We start from the raw sequence: 488 nt of genomic DNA, 5'->3' as shown, positions 1-488 counted from the left end.
GCAGGAGAATCCCAGCAGAGCCCCAGATGGATCCAGGAGCTCGGGCCATTGCGTTTTTTATGTTACAGTGTTTTGCCCCTCCAGGCTGTGGGATGCACCAGGAAAGAAAAGGAAGGGGTCATGCTGAGGACGTCTGTAGGTCCCTGAGCCAGGGAGCAGGACTAGCTCTCCCTGCAGGTCCAGAGCCAAGCAGGTGGCAGAGGACACCGTGGTCCCACATGGTCTAGCGGTCAGGATTCCTGGTTTTCACCCAGGCAGCCCGGGTTCGACTCCCGGTGTGGGAAAACAGTTGTATTTCATATTGTGCCTGTTTTGGGGCTCTCCGGGACAAGGAGGACTGTAGGAGCGCCTGCTGGAGTGGATCCAGCGCAGGCTGCCAGGCTGGAGCAAGGGATGGATGAAGGGAAGCTGAGCTGGGCCTGGTCTGGTCTGTTCAGCCCGGAGGAAAGATTTCATTGCTGCCTGGTGCACAGAAGATGAGGCCACGC

General features: G+C 58.4%; 1 non-coding gene across 1 annotated transcript; it reads left to right on the top strand.

Annotated features, from left to right (window-relative positions):
• The first annotated feature begins 212 nt into the window (after positions 1 to 212).
• On the top strand, positions 213 to 284 carry TRNAE-UUC. Its single transcript has one exon. It is a non-coding gene; the product is annotated as a tRNA-Glu (tRNA).
• The last annotated feature ends 204 nt before the right edge of the window (positions 285 to 488 follow it).

Source organism: Egretta garzetta, unplaced genomic scaffold, assembly GCF_000687185.1.
Source record: "Egretta garzetta isolate BGI_Z169 unplaced genomic scaffold, ASM68718v1 scaffold24, whole genome shotgun sequence".
In the NCBI taxonomy this organism is placed as follows: domain Eukaryota; kingdom Metazoa; phylum Chordata; class Aves; order Pelecaniformes; family Ardeidae; genus Egretta; species Egretta garzetta.
This window is presented reverse-complemented; position numbering and strand designations above follow the sequence as displayed.